This window comes from Panulirus ornatus, chromosome 1 (assembly GCF_036320965.1).
Source record: "Panulirus ornatus isolate Po-2019 chromosome 1, ASM3632096v1, whole genome shotgun sequence".
Taxonomy (NCBI): domain Eukaryota; kingdom Metazoa; phylum Arthropoda; class Malacostraca; order Decapoda; family Palinuridae; genus Panulirus; species Panulirus ornatus.
The window spans coordinates 74,664,792-74,687,649 of NC_092224.1; the positions used below are offsets into that span (position 1 = coordinate 74,664,792).

General features: G+C 43.0%; 1 protein-coding gene across 2 annotated transcripts in view; it reads left to right on the plus strand.

The window, feature by feature from the left end:
- Window positions 1-22,858, plus strand: part of LOC139749635 (somatostatin receptor type 5-like) — a 281,438-nt gene that overhangs the window by 112,914 nt on the left and 145,666 nt on the right. For both annotated transcript variants that reach the window (XM_071663797.1, XM_071663788.1), the window contains one exon: window positions 13,479-13,511. The gene's annotated coding sequence lies outside the window, so the exon portion shown is untranslated. The remainder of the gene's footprint in view (window positions 1-13,478; window positions 13,512-22,858) is intronic.

Genomic DNA, 22,858 nt, shown 5'->3' on the forward strand with positions numbered 1-22,858 from the left:
GTATCGCTTCATGTTGTACCCAGGAATATCAAAGACGCTTGCTTTACCATTATCTTCTTCTTCTGACCAAAATGGTCACATCAGGAACTGTTTACCTCAGCTCCTCCGTCAGTAGCGCCGGTCGCTGTTAGGGCGTGTCCTTACTCAGCCGGTCGCTGTAGGGCGTGTCCTTACTCAGCCGGTCGCTGTAGGGAGTGTCCTTACTCAGCCGGTCGCTGACGTACGTGGGTGTGGACCTCCCACACGTCCGTTGTGTTGGCCTGGAGTTGCTGGTTCCTGGCTGAGTGCTTTTTGACCGACTTGAGTGCTGTTGCAGGTTGAGTGCTTGTATCAGGCAGTGTTTGTATGGACTGGATGCTTGAGTGCTTGTGTCTTGCTTGAGTGCTTGTGTCTTGCTTGAGTGCTTGTGTCTTGCTTGAGTGCTTGTGTCAGCTTGAGTGCTTGTGTCTTGCTTGAGTGCTTGTCAGCTTGAGTGCTTGTGTCTTGCTTGAGTGCTTGTGTCTTGCTTGAGTGCTTGTGTCTTGCTTGAGTGCTTGTGTCTTGCTTGAGTGCTTGTGTCTTGCTTGAGTGCTTGTGTCAGCTTGAGTGCTTGTGTCTTGCTTGAGTGCTTGTCAGCTTGAGTGCTTGTGTCTTGCTTGAGTGCTTGTGTCTTGCTTGAGTGCTTGTGTCTTGCTTGAGTGCTTGTGTCTTGCTTGAGTACTTGTGTCAGCTTGAGTGCTTGTGTCTTGCTTGAGTGCTTGTCAGCTTGAGTGCTTGTCTTGCTTGAGTGCTTGTGTCTTGCTTGAGTGCTTGTCTTGCTTGAGTGCTTGTATCAGGCAAAGTGTTTGTATGATCTGGATGGTTGGGTGCTTATGTCAGCTTGAGTGCTTGTGTCTTGCTTGAGTGCTTATGTCAGCTTGAGTGCTTGTGTCTTGCTTGAGTGCTTGTGTCAGCTTGAGGGCTTGTCTCAGCTTGAGTGCTTGTGTCTTGCTTGAGTGCTTGTGTCAGCTTGAGGGCTTGTCTCAGCTTGAGTGCTTGTGTCTTGCTTGAGTGCTTGTGTCTTGCTTGAGTGCTTATGTCAGCTTGAGTGCTTGTGTCAGCTTGAGTGCTTGTGTCAGCTTGAGGGCTTGTCTCAGCTTGAGTGCTTGTGGCTTGCTTGAGTGCTTGTGTCAGCTTGAGGGCTTGTCTCAGCTTGAGTGGATGTATCAGGGTGAGTGCTTGTGTCTTGCTTGAGTGGATGTATCAGGGTGAGTGCTTGTGTCTTGCTTGAGTGCTTGTGTCAGCTTGAGGGCTTGTCTCAGCTTGAGTGGATGTATCAGGGTGGGTGCTTGTGTCTTGCTTGAGTGGATGTATCAGGGTGAGTGCTTGTGTCTTGCTTGAGTGGATGTATCAGGGTGAGTGCTTGTGTCTTGCTTGAGTGGATGTATCAGGGTGGGTGCTTGTGTCTTGCTTGAGTGGATGTATCAGGGTGGGTGCTTGTGTCTTGCTTGAGTGGATGTATCAGGGTAGGTGATTGTGTTAACTGAAGTTCGTGTGATAACCAAGTTACCCCGGGCGGATAACTCAAGGCGGAAATTATAATGAGGCGTAACGAAAATGGGGAAGGGGTGTCTAAGATAATAACTTAAGATGTCCTTGTTAGTTTCTGATACAAAACAGGTCCAAATCATCCACAAACTACTGCCACAGAAAACAAGCAAGAATATTATCGCCTCGTTAGGATATAAAACTGGCGACGATGCAAGGTAGAAAGTAATTATGAGTGGTAAGAACAAGGACTGGCTCGTGTACAGGACTGGCGTCAGTCGTTCACCATCTGGTTTGTGTTCGAGTCACACACACACACACACACACACACACACCACACACACACACACACACACACACACACATTAGCCTAAGTCGGGTTTCCATTTACTGACTAGTCCGGAGAGAAGGATAGATAACTGGGTTGGCTGTGGGTCAGTTGCTGCGCCCAGGATTCGAACCCAGACGGGTCCGACGCGTGAATCATGGTGAGCGATGGTAACCACTAAACAACGAAGTCCATTATGCATGTATATATGTTATGTATAAATACATACATGAGTATGTGTATGAATTCAATTGTTACTTTTCTGTGTATAAGTTTATGTGTGTGTGTGTGTGTGTGTGTGTGTGTGTGTGTGTGTGTGTCTGTGTGTGTGTGTTTGTGTGTGTGTGTTTTCCGTGTGCGCGCGCTCGTAAGCACGTCAGATATAACTGTTTCTCTCTACCGTTTAGCTACAACATTATATAAGCCTTGCTAACCCAGACCAGAGAATTGATGCAATGTACTTCAATTCCCCACTCTCGTAACGTCCCACTCTCTCTCATAACTCCCCACTCTCTCTCATAACGTCCCACTCTCTCATAATGTCCCACTCTCTCATAACGTCCTATTCTCTCATAACGTCCCACTCTCTCATAACGTCCTATTCTCTCATAACGTCCCACTGTATCTCATACCGTCCCACTCTCATAACGTCCCACTGTATCTCATACCGTCCCACTCTCATAACGTCCCCCTGTCTCTCATATCGTCCCACTGTATCTCATAACGTCCCACTGTCATAGCGTCCCACTCTCATTCATAACGCCCCACTCTCTCTCATAACTCCATGATGTAGTGGGTAGTCAGAAGTTGGTGTGGAGCGTACAACATGGCTGGATGGTCGGTCCCCAGGGAACGGTCAGTACTCGCTGGCTGGGTCCGGCAGTGTTGGGGGTGGACCAGACTAGAGACACCGCTCTGGTGTGTGTGGCCCAGGAGGCAGACGTCGTACCCTTCCCTCCCTCACTCACTCACTCCCTCCCTCCTTCCCTCCCTCTTGACTGACTGATGTGTTGAGAGAGAGAGAGAGAGAGAGAGAGAGAGAGAGAGAGAGAGAGAGAGAGAGAGAGAGAGAGAGAGCAGATGAAAACTCTTGGTCAGTGTTTTCAAAGGTGAATGAGGCCACAAATTTAATCTCTTCCCAAGTCGTGAAGAAGCGAAGTGGACCAAGACCATTAGCGCTGAAGACTGTGAAGATGGCAGCTTCCAGGACCCGCTGCAGGACGATGAAAAAAAAAAAAAACTGTGGGGAAAACAGACAGTTGGTAGACCCTGAACTGTAAACTGGGATTAAGGAAAATTACTAGAAATATAACGTCTCATTTTAGACTTCGTAAGATATTCCCGGATGATCTTCGTCCCTCCAACAGTCACGAGAATTGAAACAAATTCTTAACGAAACAAAAGACGAGCAATGTATCTGGGATATTTCGGTCACTAGCGTGTGGATGACATGTCATGAGCGAAGTACCAGCAGGAGCCTTGGTCAGCCACGAGTTAAGAGTGGAGGAGGCGCCTGCGGGAGGATACTGTGTTGCCTGGTGCAGGGGAGGTCCCCGGCCTGGCTGTACAACGTAACTCAGGAGGGAATGAAGATAGATACATCATCATCATCATCAAGAGTTTGTATGAAGCGGAGTAAAATTTACTTTTTAGATTTTCACATCATCTCTACGTCTTCCTCCTCTGACCGCGCTAATTTCTAAATTTCTGACCTCTAGTCTTGAGATGTCATACACCACATGAGGAATGGGATCATGTAGCCATGGAGTTTGATTACGTGGTGAATGAGGACATGAAAAGAGCTGGCAATGAAACCCGACTGAATCGTGGTGATTATATATTATTCGGTCATTTCTCTTGGAACATGGAAGTCAAGTTCAGTGGCCAGGAAGCAAGACAGTGTGGTGAATGTTTCTGTGAAATTTTCAAGGAAAGGGTAGGAATATGGGTTCCCTTAACCTCATACACACAGAGAGAAGGGTACGTAAGGAAGAGATGTCGTATATAGGACGTCAAACAGCGATGGAGCTTAGTAATATGCTGTGTTCAACGTACAGGTGACAATTCCTGCCAGCCAGCATTTATAGGGTATAAGAGAACAAGAAGCGATTACAGCAGGATCACAAAGGAGGAACAGAGCATCTTCGAGAAGGATCTTGATCCTACATCGTTCTGGGTCCGGATGAAATTCCCTCATGTGTGCTGAAGATTTGTGATGTTGCAAGACAAACCACTTGCAAAGGTTATTCAGATATGTCGTGTGGGAGGTGGATGAAGAGCCTGAATCACCAGACACTGTATGATACGAGGAAGACACCTTCAGTGGACACAAGATTATCTGAAAGGTACAAGAGTTCAAGGAATGACTGTCATGGGTTACTGAGAGAGGAAGAGAGAGAATACTGAGAGAGAGATTATGGTTATCTGCAAGGCTATATGTAGAGCACCTGAAACGTTCCATAAGATTATTGATTAAGAGCAAATTATTGGTGAAGGATTATGTCTCAGTGTGGCAGTGTAGCTTTTGCTTGAATTAACTGATTATTAAAACTTGCTTTACATCTGTTATTGTTCATAACTTTACATCTGTTATTGTTCATAACTTTACATCTGTTATTGTTCATAACTTTACATCTGTTATTGTTCATAACTTTACATCTGTTATTGTTCATAACTTTACATCTGTTATTGTTCATAACTTTACATCTGTTATTGTTCATAACTTTACATCTGTTATTGTACATAACTTTACATCTGTTATTGTTCATAACTTTACATCTGTTATTGTTCATAACTTTACATCTGTTATTGTTCATAACTTTACATCTGTTATTGTTCATAACTTTACATCTGTTATTGTACATAACTTTACATCTGTTATTGTTCATAACTTTACATCTGTTATTCTTCATAACTTTACATGTTATTGTACATAACTTTACATCTGTTATTCTTCATAACTTTACATCTGTTATTGTACATAACTTTACATCTGTTATTGTTCATAACTTTACATCTGCAATTCTTCATAACTTTACATCTGTTATTGTACATAACTTTACATCTGTTATTGTACATAACTTTACATCTGTTATTGTTCATAACTTTACATCTGCAATTCTTCATAACTTTACATCTGTTATTGTACATAACTTTACATCTGTTATTGTTCATAACTTTACATCTGTTATTGTTCATAACTTTACATCTGTTATTCTTCATAACTTTACATCTGCAATTCTTCATAACTTTACATCTGTTATTGTACATAACTTTACATCTGTTATTGTTCATAACTTTACATCTGCAATTCTTCATAACTTTACATCTGTTATTGTACATAACTTTACATCTGTTATTGTACATAACTTTACATCTGTTATTGTTCATAACTTTACATCTGTTATTGTTCATAACTTTACATCTGTTATTGTTCATAACTTTACATCTGTTATTGTTCATAACTTTACATCTGTTATTGTACATAACTTTACATCTGTTATTGTTCATAACTTTACATCTGCAATTCTTCATAACTTTACATCTGTTATTGTACATAACTTTACATCTGTTATTGTACATAACTTTACATCTGTTATTGTTCATAACTTTACATCTGTTATTGTTCATAACTTTACATCTGTTATTGTACATAACTTTACATCTGTTATTCTTCATAACTTCATGTTAATCAGAAAATGTTGGGAGGGATCAGTACCGATGCTCTGGAGGGGTTACTGGCACGGAGGACAGTATACGTGGGGAGTTTTACGAGGAATTGCAGTCTTATTAATTTCGTAGCGCCTCCTGTCTCCTCCCCTACCGTACTGGGATGGGAAGGTTACTATGGAGAGCGACGAGATTATTAAGGGTATATATTATATAGTGCATTCCCGGAAGCTTTCAATATCGTCCTTCACTGAAGACTGATTAAAGGCAAGTAAGATTTGCAGTCGAGTAAAGAAAAAATTCTTGGTGTATGACACACCACCTGACTAGTGAGGAAGGAGGAGCTCATACCGGAGGTGCCTCTACACACTAGGTAGGGAGACCCAGGTGATGATCTACCGTACGTGTTAACCACGTACAGTTATCAAGTGACTCGTCAGTGGGGCTCATGTTGCAACTGATCATGTTATCTGATGATGGTGAGCTTATGAACGGCATGGTTTATGACTACTACAACTCACAACACGATCTTGACAAGCTTCAGCGTTTCTCAGGTACGTAACATACAAACGTGGCTGATGAAATATAACCCAACCATATGGGAAGTACTGAAGAAGGAGAACGTGTAGACTGAGTCTGTCGTCTGGAATGGAGGAAGTGTGAGAACTCTAGGTACCTGCCAGACCAGGGTTGTCGAACTGGTGGTTCAAGTACAGTACACCTTGGAGGTGCCCGGATCATGTGCAGGGAGTTGTATAAGAAGTCTCTGGCGTATACGTAGTCTTATTGCTCATGTTGTTTTTGTGATCTTGTCTGGTCCGTGGAGAAGACATCAAGATAATGTTTAGTTATATAACTCATCATGAACTGGCCGTCGTAAGGGAGACATATGGTCATTACTACAGTTCCCTGGCTGGACGTAATGCTGTGGTCTCATAAGCTCACAAGAAACCTGAGGCTCGAACACGATCAGGATTATATCATCTGGCGTCATCCACGGGGGCTGGGTCGCCTTCCTTTCAGTCATTTTCTGGTCAGTGTGGGGGAGGTAAGGTGTGCCTTGAATTGATCCCGGGATTTTATGATTTGAAGACACAGAAGCATAGTAATGTGTTGTGCCTGCCTGGAGTGATAAAAAGCGTGATGTGTTTGCCAGTGAGTGGTTTACATTGAGTTTACTGGAATATTATTGAAGTTGATCCAGTCCTCTGTTTTACCATCAGTGATATTGTCAACTTTGCATTATTGGTACGAAGAGGAGTTTGGTCAGGGGTTCGCGAGGGACGTGAGGGGTGCTTAATATCAAATTGATAATCAGAAAGCAAATTAAGAAGTGTTATAAAGGATGTAGATTACATCTTTCTCGTGGATAGAATTTTCTTACATATGCTCCATCCAAATTGGATCTTGTATGAAAAATGTGATCTCTTCCCCAGAGGAAAGAGTAATAGAGTTAGTAGACAGAGTTAAACAGTTTGCTCCAGAAACTACGGTTAAAGTTAGGGAACCGAGCCAAAGTGAGAGTCGATACTCACATTACAAGAGACAAGGATAATAGTAACTATTAACATTAACCGTATCATAACCCGTATCATAACCACCGATACCAGATCGATATTGTGAGTGAGGTTTTAAGGAATGCATCCTTCACCAGAATCATCAGTAAAGAGCTATTGATATAGCTGTGAATCACGCCCAAGCCCACTAGGTTTCGAATCTTGGACAGAGCACTTAGCCCACAGCCAGACCAGCTGTTTACCTTCACCAGTGATTGTAATCTATTGTTGTCTTCATATCAGTTGAGATCATAAGTCTATCTTCATCCACGACCTTACATAAACAATTTTCCCGGATATTAGTCTGGAGGAAATGTTAATAAGACCAGAGTTGCCTGGGAGCCACAACCCTCCCTTGGTAACTTAGTTAAGTTGAACTTTTTACGTAAGAATCATGACTTAATATGTTGCTGCCTCAGCTACACAGTCTCGCCTGGAGGTTGCATGTACAGTAGTGAATCGTAGGGACATAGTCACGACGTCAAATAAGATGTATAGAAATTGAAATGGCCATATGACGGTCTTCTCGTGGGCCAGGGCAGCCCTCCATATGTCTGTATCGACTTTATGTCGACTTTGTTTTTTGTTGTCTTAACTTATGGGTCAGTAAAGAGGCAAACAAGACCGACCTGATTGACTTCCTCTGCTCAGACTCTGGAGCGGGTCAAGAAGCGTCAGGTAGGGCCGGAAACACCTGGTAGACGACAATCCTGGGATAAAGATGTACAAAAAAACCACCAGGTGTCCCCGAGGAAGATCTTCCTCAGAGTTCTTGGTGAATTCATGGCGGAGAGTCGGCGAGAACAGTGAGGGGGAAATTCTGGATAAGTATAAGTTCTTGAGAACAGTACATGATGAAACCAAGAAGCCAGTGTAGAGAAAGTCCAACGGAACTCCTGACCCTGAGACAGCAGTGGCGAACTGGAGCATTACTCCCGTCCAGAGCCAGTCGTACACATGATCTCATAGCAACTGGTGTACATATAGATTTCCAGGTTTCGGTGTGTAAAAAGGAGATATTTATTATAATACTGTTGCCATAAATCCATACGTCATAAACTGTTGAGAGTTTGAAATAGAACTGAAACTCGAAGAATTCCCCGAGCGTGTGCTGATGTTTCTTGTGAAACTCTTACAGACGACTGGACCATCTCAAGTTTTGAAAACTTGAGCACAGGATTTTGTTCGAGAATTAAGGAAAAGATCTAAGAGAACGTCAGCATGAAAAGATTCCGCTAACAAACTTACAGTTTAACGAGAGAGGTTTTGTACGTGCACCACCTGTACAACATTGTACATCCAGACCACAAGATCTTATTACTTGTCATCCCGCAGAAGGAAAGTATCCAGCCGAAGGTCCTGTGAGACGAGTGATGAAGATCCTACACATCCAGCATGAGGCATTACCCACCAAGATGCGAGCAAAGCCGAGCTCGCGGTAGCAGATCCATTACTGATCCCATCTGATCCCGTAGGATATCACGGTGGTCAAGGTGTAATCCCATGGGCCAGTTTTACTGTAGGTGGAGAGCTACGGTTGCGCCAGTCAGGAAGCGGCGGTCCAAGATACCATCACCATACAGAAGGCAGACGGGCCAGCCCGGGACAGTGTGGTCGTAGCGCGGGTCAACAGTACGTCACAACCAGTCTGTCTCACGGAAGTGATTGGATTGCCTTTATTCTGAATGAATTATGGTCCTACAAAGTATACTTTGTGTAGTTCCTTTCGCTCTGTTTAATTTCTTGCGTCTTGGAAGTCGGTGAAGCTTGCAGGCAGGAAGAGCACACACAGAGAGAGTTGTCTGAAAGCGATGTTTTTAGGGGAGGTTAATGTTCACCTGACATAATTCACGTCTTGAAGTATTTTTGTTCTTCAAAGAACACAAGATTCTCGTACAGAAAGATTCAACCTGCTGATCTAGAGGTATAGATGGTCTAAATCAGGGTTCCCAGCCTTTGGCACATGTACACAACCTGTGGTACATGTGTGTGTACACAATGTAAAGAAAAAAAAAACATCCCGGTTTGAGTTCGATGAAATTTACATTGATCAGTACGACTCAGTGTCTCGGGTAAGGTTGGCAGACGTGAACGAGACACATCTCCAAGTTGTCTTGGTAGGCCCACTGTATAGTTATTTGCATCGAAATGTGCTACCAGTGTAACATTCATTAAGTCAAATGACAGAAAATATCGCTAGCAGTCGATATGTTACGATATCATGAAAACAGGGCTACCAAAGTCTGTGGTGTCATACGGTTTTGCTCAAAAAGCGTTTTTTTTTTTTTTTTTTTGTACCGTGTGTATCACTGGTGGTACATTTGGGTTTTGTCAGTGGGACGCGGTAAATAGAATCAGTTGTTCACGTCTCGAGCGATGGGACCGGAAAAAGATTATCTTCTTTCAAAAATCTGCTTTGAATTGTGCTCCTGGTACCTGTGCGACGCCCTGGTGGCGAGTACGGCAACTAGACACAAACATGAAGTCCAGCGGAACTTGCGTTGATGTTATCATTACTTTCTCCGTAATATCTGGGATTTTCTCCACTTATCCATATCAAACGTAAGTTATGAAGTGGCCAACTGTGGTTAACTGTGTAGATGTGTTACCTGAGGCAGTAGACAGTATGAGAAAGTTTTCTAAACAGTTTTCGAGAAAAATGACATTCCCGTAGCTTGGATTGTCCAAGGGTTTCTTCCAAAATTACTGCGAATGCCCGCACACTAGGCGCTGTTTAATTCATATATATATAAGATATTTGCTGTTCACATAAATGTCCTATTTCCTAGCCAAGAAGATATCACACAACAACAAAAAATGGGTGTGTTTCCCTCGTCTTAAATTTTCAGTTGTCATGGCGTTTGTGCTGTAAGCATCATCCATGTTGCCTCGCTTTTCAGCATTATCCATGTTGCCTCGCTTTTTTTCTCTTATTTCTTTTAAGTTATTGTAATGCTGGAGGTTCATGATCAAATAATGCTTCAGTATTTATTATTTATTTGATGCATTGGTCATTACAGTACGCACTCTGGTAACTAGTTCACTGGGGTATCACACGTTCGTCCTCATACACCTACTTGAAGGCATTGAGGTAGGCATAATGGTAGGTGGCTGTTCGGAAAGTATAAGTGATACACGAGATGAAGAGTTGGAGCCGCTGATCTGAATATTACACAATTGATATGATTGCTAAAGTGTTCATGCGTCAGTATGCACAGATGACCAATCAGATCGCGGGACTGTTAGATCTCGGCCATTCATGCATAGCCTCAGGTCTACCTCACGTGGATCAGGTCCACAATTGCCCTTAGACCGTTCATTGATATGATTGACCCCATTGTGTGGTAGTGGACGAGACTGTTCTTTGAAATTGCGGTCGTTTTCTCTTTTCATCTGTACGATCATGTAAGTTTAAAATCGCTGACTCGCTAAGTTAAGCTTCACCTCTTAAAACAAGTGTTGTTTTGAACTCGAAGTAAGTATTGTTTTTAAGGAACTCTCATCATCGACTTCTTTCCATCTTGTCCCCAGGACGAACTCAGGCGAGAGCGTCAAGACTGCACGACAGATGCATCCAGGAAACCTGTGTACGCATCACGTCTTCAATTCGTATTTAATGTGCCATATTCCTACAGAATATCTTACTGTATCATCTTCCTAGAAAACGTGTTGCACACACACACACACCCTGCTTTAAACATTGTAGAGAAAGTTATTCTTGAATCAAAATTTTATTTCTGAGTCTTAATGAAGATTTCCAATTGCAATTGACTCCACCGTCCCAACGTAGGAGTGTTGAGGTGATGGCCGGGAACCATCTTACACACTCCGTGTCAGTAGGTTGCAGACTGCAGCCGCCCAGGGAAGTACTACCCTCCATGTCAGTAGGTCGTAGGGAGCAGACGCCTAGGAAAGAACTACCCTTTTGACTTAGGAGTGTCAAGGTGATGCTGGGGAATACCTAAAACCCTGTGTATCAGGACTGCTAGTCTTAATTTACCGCTTCATATTTCTCACCTCCTCCTTTACACACGCTCCTCTTTATCCTCACAAGCCTTGGATTGAAGGAGGACTCGGGCCTTTGTGACAAAAGACGTCGTGGTATTTTTACTTGGGTATAATTGAACAGTCAAGGAGAATCAGCTGAGTACGTCTGATCTTACCTCTCCTGCTCCGAGTGTGAGCTGTTGTCAAGTCTTCAAAATAAAAGACTTCAGTGAGACGTACCTTTTGATTGGAAATTGTTTTTCTCAGATCGGCGCGGGTATAAAGCGTCATTATAATAAATTTGCATCGCCTCTCAAAATATGTTGACGGTGTGTCAGAAAATTATGTTTCCTTCGCTTGGATATTGAGCTGAGTATTATTATATCAGATTTGGTCGAGCATTATTATATGAAGGCATAACGAGGGAAGGAAGTAATGATGATGTAGAGGCACTGGTATGGAGATGATGTGCATTGTAGTCAGAAGACATGTTTGGTTGTGCAAACTTAGATTATGACATAATGAAGATTGTGCAAAAGCTTAAACAGAAAAGCATGTTCGGAGAGGAAAAGATATTTGAGTTCAACCAACAGATGCCTCTACACATAACTTAAATGTGTTGTTTTTTGATTATTTGTTATCAGGAGCTAAAGGTCATAAGGCCAGAATACATAAGTAAGATGTGTGAAACTGTGAGCGAGATGTGTAACAAGATGTTGATGCCCTTTTTTCGTCCGTGATATAACTGGAGTGACGAGAAGACCTGATACATTCACGAACCACCTAGGATTGAGCGCATAGGTTCGAATCCTGGTTCCGGCGGTCGTCCCACAGTCAGCCCAGCTGTTCATCCATTCCAAGGGGTTGGTTGATGAAATGGGTACCTGTCTCAGGCTAGGGTATATATATATATATATATATATATATATATATATATATATATATATATATATATATATATATATGCCGTTAATAAGATGGCCTTGATTATCAAAGGCCCCAGATTTCCGTGCCGTCTCGGCAAACAAACAAACAAAAGAAAATAGAGGGAAGAGAGACAAAATAGCCCACAGAGGAAGATCGTCTTAAGTTAATAGACCAAAGTCCCTCATGATTTGAAGCTGAGGACAAATGCAAAAGTTAGAATGAATAAGGAAAATTTAAGTCTTTTGGAAAATACTTAATTCTGGAGGTGAAGAAAAGTGATAAGTGAATGAAGCGGAAGTTACTATGTTTGAGGGAGTAAAGGAAAGGTATATAACGTTTGTGGTAAGAGGTAAATGTTATGATTGTGGAGGTGAGTGAACTCCAAGCTAGGGTCTTTCCTGCCTGAGAGGCAGTTAATGTTGTAAGGTACGGCTGGCCGAGGGGACTTGTGCCTCGCCTCGCAGCCTGCAGCCGTGGTGGTGTTGTGAGGGGAAACAAGGGATCATGAGGGTAAGACAAGTAAGTCGCCTTGGTTAAATGGAGTTAAAGTCGAAAGTATCCGCCTGTGGGTTATGACCTCCTTTTACTGTACAGGTAGGAAAGTCGACAGTCGTGATGGCCCATCTCTTGAGCTTTGTCTGTCATCGTATGGATGAGGGATACACACAACGAATCCCAGTGTACGAAATGCATCGTCACAGTTCCTCCGGGTGAGGTGCTGGTAGAGGCCACAGTTACCGTGGGTCGAGGTGATCTTTGTGCATCGAGATCGTGCGTTTAACATTATTGCTTAACCGACCAAAAAAAAAGTATTATTTCTTCATATTATGTGACTGTAACGTCACTGGCTAGGCTGGACGGGTGTAGCCCTCCCCACCTCCATGCCAGCTCAGTCTCAACTCCAACCTCCACGCCCGCCCGCCCGCCTCTCTCACTCACGGCTCACCAGGAGGTATGACTGGCAACCTTGCCAGACTTATCAGGAGCATTACCGTCCACATGTGCTCCCGCAGTGCTCTTCTTCCTCAGATCCCCGGCCACGATAACGCCACCAAGGCAACCGAAGATTCCATTGCAGGTTAAAGGGGGAGAAAATGATGGTTGAGGGAGTCATGTGAGGGAGAGTGTGGACACATACTGCACCCATCACTGTATTGAAGGATTGTTGATAAGGAAGTAGGAGGAAGAGGAGAGGAGAGAGAGGTTATGCTAATTAGGAAGATACACACTTGAGGAAAACCTTGTTTACGGCCTTCAGAAATAAGCACCTATGCAAGAAAAGAATAATACTTGAACAATTGCTTCTCTCACAGTTCCATTGGCATTACTGTTAAACACAGACGACCATATGAGTATTATATTTACGCAAATTATTTTTCCTCTCGTTAGTTTATGGTTCTCTCATGTATGGTCGTGTGTTGCTGTATGTTGCGCACTCTGTGCAGAACTTGGTCTACCACTATGATCAGTGGATGTGAATTGTGACACTTTTTCTTTCTTTCCAGATCACTCCCGTTGCCACCTTCACACCAGCAAAGGTAAGTGGTTGGTATCCTGTACGTTATAGAGGAGGTACTCCTGGTCACAGACAACAGCTAGAGCTTGGAAATACATTCATGTTTTCTTGATTGTTTCATCTGTAGACAGTAAGCTGCTACACTTGTCACTGTGGTCAGTGGTTAGACACGCAGCTACAGAACTCCTCATATAGGAAGCAACATGGCATGACGTTGCCTAGGTTGTATATATATGATGTTTTAGCTGAGATACGAGTCTGTTGAGTGTCGGATGTTCATGTATAGGATGCTACTAACTCTCAGGCTGGGTATAGGTTTGGTTTTGATGGTTGACGTGTGTCCTCGTCCAACAGCTGGTGTGTAAGGTATAAGCTGGTCTCTATATCTGTCTATCTTTATATATATATATATATATATATATATATATATATATATATATATATATATATATATATATATATATATATATATATATATGAGAGAGAAAGAGAGACCTTCCCTGCTTGTCATGGTGTATATAAAAGCCGATAATAGATTATTCACAGGAATCCATAGTTCTGAGATACAAAAACATGTAACAAGGCAAGAACTAGAGAACATTGTGATGCTAAGATGACATGATAATGATGATGATGATGATGATAAAGTCGACTCGTGTATCAAAGAAACAAGGAATGAGTGAGTCAGAGGCTTATCTAGGAACGATGTTTACGAGGTAATGCTGATGACACGTCACGGGTGCAGGTCATGACGTGATGGGCGGGTGTTTATTAGATCATAGTGGGGTGTGGCCTGCCTTGTGGCTTGTGAGGATTTCAAGAGTGGGGGATGTATCGGACCGCGAGCCTCGCCACACACACACACACACACACACACACACACACACACACACACACACACCCTTCATTAAGCCAAAACTAGACAATGCTTCTTAGATGTGGTCATTATGATCAAGAAAATACAAATAACTAATAGAGAAAGTCCAGAAGACGGCAACAAAAGTGTTACCAGAATTAAGAGAGATGAAGTACATGGAAAGGCGAAAGAGAAGACACTGTACACTGGTTTATTGAGGTAGTCCACAGGCTTCAGACACAGCCCGTAGTGACGAACATGGAGATCTTGGGGGGGAAAAACAGACATAACGGATCGCGTCATAGCAGTACAGTCCTGCTGTACGTAGCCAAGAAGCGGAGTGCGTCCAGACTGACAACCCTGGTGACGCAAGAGGGAGGTGGACTTAGATTGATTGCGTCCAGACTGAGATCCCTGGTGACGCGGGAGGGAGGTGGACTTAGTCATCAATCTCTCTGAAACTGGACAAGACCGTTGCCAGCCGAGGAGGAATGGGTGGAGGAAGAAAACACAAGAGTGAAAGGCTACTGTGGACTTTAAACATATGAGATACAAGGTCAGAGAAAAAAGGAAGACAAATGGTAAATAAACACAGAGTGAAAGGCTACTGTGGACTTTAAACATATGAGATACAAGGTCAGAGAAAAAAGGAAGACAAATGGTAAATAAACACAGAGTGAAAGGCTACTGGGGGCTTTAAACATATGAGATACAAGGTCAAAGAAAAAAGGAAGACAAATTGTATAATAAACTAGACATGAAGGAAGGATCAATGATGATTATCTTCAGTGTGAAGGTTTGGTATCTGGAGGTATATAAAGTGGCTGAGGAACTTAACAAAGTGATATTCAGTAGGATGATAAACCAGGAGAAAAGAGAGAAATAAGATTACGGTGAAGACAGAAAAGAAGAGGAAGAAAACATTAAGAGAGACGAGAGGGCAAAGAAGCCCCACCACAACCTCTGGTGGATAATGACGTAAATGATAGACTGAAGATAATGTGTAGGATTGCGGACCGACTGACAGGAAATGGAAAACGGATGAAGTTCAAGGACAGAATTAAGAGAAACAAGCTTTATGATGTGACCTAAGCTGTTTGATGGGCTGCGAGATGGCAGGGAAGGAAGGAGGAGGGTGAGTAGCCCTCACGATGAGGGACAACATTCACTGAAGGAGAAACTGATAAGATGGCCGATGCAAACAGCTGACTGGGAAGAGTAAGTGTACGATGAGTTATAGTACTTCAAGGAATAGTGATGAAACATCGCTTATACATAAAAAGCAGTGAAACGCACACCTTCCAAAACTGATTAAAGTTCACCTACTGAGAGACTACATTTGTCAAAGAAAAGAAATAGACTGAGGGGAGTTCAGATTCTCATGGTGACATGATGTGCTAGAGTGTATACAGAAACGTTCCTGGTGTCAGTATGTTACTGAATACACTAGATCAGAGAAGGTTATGATATCATTAGTTATCATAAGTAGATCTTATAACACAGTAGCATGCATATTGGGTATATCATAAACACTCAGTTGGGAAAAGTGGTTATACAGTGCTTGAATTTGAGTATGCAGTTAATATGGTCAAAGAAAAATCGGAGAGGAAACCGATTTAAAGAAGAGGAACATTCGTGGAAAGTACGCAGAACTAAACAGTTTCTCTGGGAAAATAGATTTGGAAATGAGAGTTTTGTAGCCATAATGTAGATGTTTGCTGTAGTAGGTTCCTTGTGCTTTATAATGAAGGAGTTAGAAAATTGGAATTCCCAACTGCAATGAAGGAGTTAGAAAATTGGAATCCCCAGCTACAAATGGAGGGTTATAAAGAGGGAAATATGGTGAAGTGAAAGATAGCAAAAGAGCTCAGGACTCTGCTGTGGTGGGGATATAGACGACGCAACAGCCACTCAGCATTTGGAAGATATGTGAGATAAGGAAGCAAAAGCAGAGAAAGTTTGAAAGAAGTATTATGGATAAAGCAGGAGATAAATCCAAAATTGTGCCATGAATCCATCAGGGTAAATTGTCGGTTAAATAGCAGCTAATCCAGGTATGAAATTCAGAGGGAAGACTTGAGAGTGAAGTCAAAACTGAGTGACCAAGTTTAAAGATGCTTCTGTGGAGGAAGACACTATAGTCACAACATTACCAGTGGCTTACTGGGGAGGAGGTCTTTGAAAACATTGATCTTGTTAGAAAACAGCAAACTAACCACATGAGGTTTATGGTCCTGTTAATATTTGTCCACGTGATGTGTGTGTGACGAAGAAGTTTACAGATACACTTGAGAGGCCGCTTGAAATATCATTCAGTAAAGTCAGTGGAGGAAAGTAAAGTGCGAAGGAAGTGTAAGCGGGTCAATATCGAGCTTATGTTTGAGAAGGGAAATCGAGATATCATGCTGAACTGTAGACTGGTTTGTGATGAGTGCGTTCTGTAAAACATATTTGATTAACGGAAAGCAAACAGATATTTACGTACTTCCAATGAAGAAACTACTGTTGTTGTGTGTGAGACAACGCGGATATAGGTAGAGTAGGTCATGCTGAACAAAACTCGTTGTTCTTTCTGAAAGGATGAACTACGATTTACATAATTGGAACAGTTTGGTGGTTGATGTGCTCCCTGGACTGGTAGGGAGCACCTGACACTACCATACATGAAGATGGTAAAAAACGATGCATCTTCAGGCAGAAATAACTGGAAGATTTCTTCAGTGGCGAGAAAATAACGTCAGTGGAAGTGAATAAAGGACGGAAGTTAGAGCAGCCTTCTGGAAGTGGATTAGGGTCAGCAATGGTGTGCTGCAGTGCTCGGTTCAGGGGACATTGTTCCTCTTTATTTACATGAATTACTTGCCAGAAGGACTTAATTCATATCTTGATTTGTTTACAGACGATGCCAAGGTTATGAGGAAAGTGGAAAATGGTGAGAATTGCTTCAGCTTACAAGGGAACTTGGACAAACTCCAGATTTCTTCAGATACATCGTTGATGAAGTCTGACCCGAGTGATGGCAAAATAATGAAGATGGTAAGCAGTGAAGGAAGTCTTCGATACGAATATCATCTAGACGGAAGTGAAGTGCAGCAATCTGTGCGTGAAGGAATATTAAGAGTCGATACTGTGCCTACACTGTCGCCAGAGCCCCACCTCAGGGGAATCATAAAAGAGACAAACTGCTTATTGGCGCATAATAAATCTCATTTAAGTACATAGATATGGAAATGCGCAGCAATCTATTCACAGCTTACAGAAGTCCAGAACTAGAATATATAGATCTGAAGTCTAGCCACTTAGAGAAGCGCCAAGATGCTGCAGAGGAGGACAGTAAGGATGGTACTAGAACTAAGAAGGATGAGGTTCAGTGAGAGTTTAGAGGATATCAGTAAGTTGATCATGGAAGGAGGCGTGATGGTGGACGATCATAGCCTTCAAGATTCTGAAGCAGTGTGATGTTATCAGTGAACATTTCTCAGAAAGATGTCAAGATAGAGGAACCCGAGGTCATGGTTATAGAGGGACCAGAGACTCTGATTATCAAGGAACCAGAGACCATGATAAGAAACTAAGCAAGAGATTTGTTAGAAAAGGTGTAAAGGAATTTTTTTATGGTATTAGAATAGTGGGAGTGTAAAATAAACTTTGAAAAAAAAAATGGTATGTGTGGCGACAGTACACAAAATTTTTAAGAGTTATGTGATGGAGAAAACTGGAGATGGAACCCGGAATTATAGAACTCCTTCCGTATCCTGAACAAATACATGCGTACATACACTGACCATCTGTACGGGCCAGCTTGGGTCGGGCCCGCATGACTTCGACTCCTGGGCGTGGTAATCCAACCCAAGTGTTCATTCTCCCAGTACGTCTGGTGATTCACTGGGTATCTGGCTTAGGCTAGGGTGCTCGTGTATGTATGTACACACGTACGGGTAAAGACGATACGTTTATACAAGGTTGAGAAACGAGGCAACACGAGTATATAAAACTCCCTAGTATTAACATACATGTAATATCACATACCTACCAACACACACACACACACACACACACACACACACACACACACACACTTATACATAAAGATAACCGTGTAAAAAGTAATATGCTTAAATAGAGATGTTTATTGAAAGAGAATCTGTAAAAGTATTCATGCACATGGCTCAAGCATAACTGTTTACCTTCGGGCAGGACGGGAACCATTAAACTGCTCGTAAAACACATAATGGCTGGTCAGGATAATGTTCACTGTGTTTTTAGCACAACTGTCTTTCAGCCAGTTCCAGCCAACCACCATCGTCAGTCGCTCTGGGTGAGACAAATTCGAGGTCGACCTATCGTTTGCCCAACCTTCCAGATGCCTTGCACAACACCTTGATTGTTAACATGTTAGGTTCCTACTTCCTGGTGACCTGTTGGCGTAAGGTCTTCTCTGCCTTCCAAGATCATTACATAGATACACACACACCCATAGGCACACACAAGCCTACACATAAACCTACATATTCACAGTGAGTCATACAACTAGATAATCTTGCTGTGTTCCTCAGACGCCCTCCAAACATGACCCGTTGCCAAACATATAACCATAAACTAAAGACAAACTTTCGTTTTACGCAACAGCTTGGCTTCCAGCCCCACCCGCTTCCTGCACTCTCTGCAGGCCCACCACCAGTCCCACCCTCAACCTGCACTCTACACATGCTCCACCAGTCCCTCCCTCATCCTGCACTCTACACATGCTCCACCAGTCCTTCCCTCATCCTACACTCTACACATGCCTCACCAGTCCCTCCCTCATCCTACACTCTACACATGCTCCACCAGTCCCTCCCTCATTCTACACTCTACACGGGCCCTACAGTTCCTCCCTCATCCTACACTCTACGCAGGCCCAACAGTTATGGACAGAATTTTCCAGTGGGACAGAAGTAAACCGGTCGAGACTAATGTCTCTGAAACACATTCCCCTCTTTCTCCTTTGACGCTTCAGTAATTTCCTCTTGAGTACAGTAACTTTGTCTTGTATCACAGTGATATGTAATACATCTTGGGAACCCCCACAACACATTAAGCTCAGTCTGCCTTTAAGGTTTTGGGGAAACTTTTCCTGATGCCTGATGTGCGATGGACTGATTCGTCCTTTGTTTTAATCCAGGGCAGCTCTAGCTCCACGTAATGACTTGGTATTTTTTTATTTCTGTAAGGTTCCAATTACTATCAAAGCGCACATGAGGGTCCGCGAGGAGAATGAAGAGAAAAAATACCTTAAAGATCATACCTGTTAGGAAGGACATGAGGGGGTAGAGAGCTGGAAGACTCTGAGGTTTGGAGAAAAGAGCAAACATCATAACGGTTCATCCTTGAGTTGCTGACGGTTGCACAGAAACTGTATGATTCTTGCCCAAGTGTTACGTGGTCTAGCTTACAGTGGGCGAACACAAGTTGCCAGCTTTCAGTAGCAAAAACCAAAGGAAGACTACAGAAAAAGGGAATGTGATGCAGAACTGCAATGTAGAGCAAGTGGGTCGGGTTGTGAGGTTTAGTCTGGGAGGGTTAATAAGTCGCACTGCTGTACTCTCTCTCTAGTGAGTATGTTGAGCTAGACCTCTCCCAGATGTGAGGGCAGGACGTCACAGAAGGATACGTCTGTCCTTTCTATGAGAGGAGCAGCTGTTCAGATGAGAAGAATTTGCGACATCTGCACAGGACTTACTCGTAGCGTAATGTTGACACACTTTGCTGTGTGTGTGTGTGTAAAGTGAGGTTTTCAACAGAGAGCAGATGTTACTTGTTTGTTCATTGTGGCTAGAGAAAGGAAATTTGTGTTGGGTATGAGAGAGAGAGAGAGAGAGAGAGAGAGAGAGAGAGAGAGAGAGAGAGAGAGAGAGAGAGAGTTCAGTGGAAACTGGGTTTTGGAGGCATTAAACTTGACCATGTCTGAGAGGGAAGATTGTCGCACTTCCTCTAGATGATGGATGGCTTGGCCTCACGGACAACACGTGTGCAGTGACTATGGGCAGCGATACTGTAGATTCTAGGTGAGAGTCGGAGGAACCGACTCAGCGGTCTCGGAGCAGACACATTGGAACCACGGATGGGAAGACGAGGTAGTTGTAGAGGAAGAAGACATCTAACGGTATACCTCCGCTCCTGCCACCAGTAACCTCTGCTGTACGTTCAAGCGAATCAGAACCATCACCAGAGCAGAGCCAGTCATCTACTCAAGGAAAGTTTGAAAAGATTTCTCGAAGCTTATTCCACCCAGCGTTGATATTAAGGTGTCATTATTTACGTTAAGAAGGGACTGCTGGAGGAGGAAGTGCGTCTAGGACAGATACATTTGCAAGAACGTGACGTCAGATGAACCAGTTCTGGGCGAGATGGTGTACCTACAACGCGGAGGATTAGAGGTGAAGAACAAATCCAGAATGTAAGGGAAGTGTTCAGAGAGGTCAGGAATATGGATGGTTTGGATGATGATTTGGTCTGGATCATTGAGAGTGAGAACGTAAGGGTTTCCGTGTCTTCCGAGTTGTGTAGCAGGTGTGCTGGTGTGGGTATGATGAGCACAGACAACCACCTTTGAGACGGAACCGCGAGTGACGATTGTAGTTAGAGAGTTACTGATGATAATCATTAGATAGTTGGGTCGTAGAGAGACATTACGTGAGGTAGTGGTCAGATAGTTGGGTCGTAGAGAGACATTACGTGAGGTAGTGGTCAGATGGTGTTCAGCAGGGTACTAGAAAGACCACATATGTTGAGGAAGTGGAAGACGAAAGAGACAGGATCGTTTGATCCTGTTATTTCTTGGGCCCTCCGGCAAGTAGAGCCGAGAGCAATCCTAGCTATCATTCCTCCTGGTCCCAAGTCGTAACTTGTACCCACTTGCTCTACGCCACAGCTCTGTTTTCCTTTCTCCTGTTGTTAGACATCACATATGTATCCTCTCCTATCTCAATACAGTTGTCTCGTCTGGATCAGAAGAGTAAATGAAGGCAATACGTATCAGTGAACTATACAGATGGCCAGGAGGAACTTGACTGAATTCATTTCTCGGCCGCTGTTCACTTTCTCGTTCTTCACACTCCCTGACATTCTCTGGCTTCCCCAGCCTACACAGCCATGTTTCATGTCCATAGTTTGGCTGAACCACACCCTCTGCCAGATTCTGCCAAGCCCGTGGCCTCACATTTCCTCCCTTCATAACTTTCATCATAACTTCAGCAATTTGCTTACTTTTCAGCACTCGTTAGTAACCTCAGCACATATTCCACCCTCACTAAACTTTGCTCAACTTTCTGAGATCCTGAGTACTCTCCTGAATTTCATCATTTGAAAAAAAATGTTTCACACTTCCCCTCTACACTATATATGCTTCTTAACACATTCCAAAACCTATCTTTCACATCTCGGCTCCGTTTCTGTATCCACAGTTGTAGTTGATATTCTTTTATATTAGCACTACGTTGTCAACTACCGTTGTACTGACCAAGATACTCGGCTCTCACGTCTATATACCGTCATAAATGCTCAGTGCTTTTGATGATGTGATAATCTTGTGTATGGTATTTACATTTTGCCACGTGATAATCTTCATTCACCTACACTTTGAGCCATGCTCTTCATACTGTGGTCGTTTTTCTTTATAATGTCGATCCTCCTCCTGTCTCTGTGAGTGCAGACAGTCTCTGTCATGCACTAGTGTATCTCCCCACTCCACCTCCTGTATCTGTAAAATTCTTTGATACGCTCCTAGAACCATTGTCGCATATCACCCTTCGTACCTCCTCCTTTGTCTCTTGTTATCCAATTTCCTTTCTGTTTTCGTTTGTACCTTCAATTCATCCTTCCCCTAAACCCAGTGAAGGAATTACAGCTTGATCCACATCTCTAAAATATTCAGCAGATCTTCAAATTATTCCTCCATTCTCTTGCCTGCGTCATTTTGTGCTGATACATTCCCCCTGCTGGTCATCTGCACCATCTCGTTACCCTTTCTTATCCTTTAATCATATTCCCAGAGATTCCTTTATTTGTGTAGAATTTCATATCCAGTTTTATTCCCCTGATACTAATCTACCCTTCCCTTCCCGTTCTCCACAACTCTCGTGGCTGCTTTCCTTTTGCTGCCTCATACACAGTAATCCTTTGCATCTTCACTTCCCTACAGCACCTCCCCGTCAGACTGCGCACGTCTCCACCTCGAGTTACTTTTACCACTGCTCCCACATTTCTTTTTTCTTTTTTCATAGTGACGGACATGGCACGGGCAAATAACATGACCCAATGAAGGCCATCTAGGGTGAAAGTAAAAAAGTCGAAGGAAGAAATTAATCAGGGCTCCGCACGAGTTTGTAGACCTGAAATCTTAAAGGAGGAAAGGTTATACGAAGAAGGAAAGACAAGAGAAGGAAGAGAATTCCACAGCTCAGCTGTTCCAGGGAAGAAAGAGGCATCATAACAGCCAATCCTCGAGTGGTCGGTCTCCTCACAGAAACTGT